The sequence below is a fragment of the Octopus bimaculoides genome, chromosome 10 (assembly GCF_001194135.2).
Source record: "Octopus bimaculoides isolate UCB-OBI-ISO-001 chromosome 10, ASM119413v2, whole genome shotgun sequence".
In the NCBI taxonomy this organism is placed as follows: Eukaryota; Metazoa; Mollusca; class Cephalopoda; order Octopoda; family Octopodidae; genus Octopus; species Octopus bimaculoides.
Window position 1 is genome coordinate 84,095,441 of NC_068990.1, and position 1,146 is coordinate 84,096,586.

Sequence of the window (1,146 nt, forward strand, 5' to 3'; positions counted from 1 at the left end):
AAAATATATTAAAAAAAAAAAATCAGTTTTATTTATATATTTATTTATTTATTTTTATCTTTCCGCAGCAAAATTTGTTTTAAGAACAATAAAAACCATACTGAATTTTTTTTTTTTCCATTATCATGTACATTATGAGTCTCTTGACCATTATTTTTGTTAAAATATCTACATGTTTAATAAATAGCAAAGCTATTTGAAAAGACAATAAAAATGCACACCAAGTACCATTATTACACATTGGTTTCTAGACTATAAACCTAAATCGTCTTTTTTTTTTTCTTCTTCAAAACTGTGACAATAGAAACATGATTTAAGATTGAGTATCACCAGGAATTAGAGAAACAAACAATGTTAGTATATTTATATCAGTGTTTTCCAACCCTTTTTCTTGTTGTTGTTGTTTCGTTTTGTTTGTTTTGTTTTTTTTGTTTTAATTTTATTTTGAATTTTTTTTTCCCCTCAATGATGGCACTGACAAATCATCTCAGAAATGTAGAAACACCTAAGATATAACCAAGATGCAGGTGCAATACAACTGAACTGACCACATAGTCATGAGTCCAAACTTCCCCACCATTCTTTGCAACGGTGACCCTAGGCATGGGCACACTTAACTTTGCTTACATCAGTCTACCTAATTGACAACGAATTCCACTTCATCTTCTGGTGAGCAGAAGGAAGGGCTGTATAAAATTGTAAAGTATTTTAAGAGAGCTTGGTGACAAACTACTTGAGTTTCATGTTCAGAGAAAGATATTTGACTAAGCTTAGCTCAAGCTGTTGCCAGGAGAAAGTAGCAAAAGATTCAGTTTACTCTGAACATGAAACTTATGTTTGTTTGTCACCAAACTCTTAAGATACTGCATGTAAAATATAACTCTCAAATGCACTGAATACCTTAATTTGCTGAACCTGTCAGTAAATGAGATGTATGCGTGTGTACACCTGAGTGTGCATGTGTGTGCACACATGCACACACACACACACATGCACGCACGTGCACAGTTATGTCCATCCAGTTGACTGATAATTTCACCAAATACGCAGACATCTTAATTTGTAAATTTAGAGCAAGAAAAAAAATTTAGGTATTTTTAAAATTAATTTGTTTACTTCTTGATCAGCTCTACTGGGGGGGGGGGA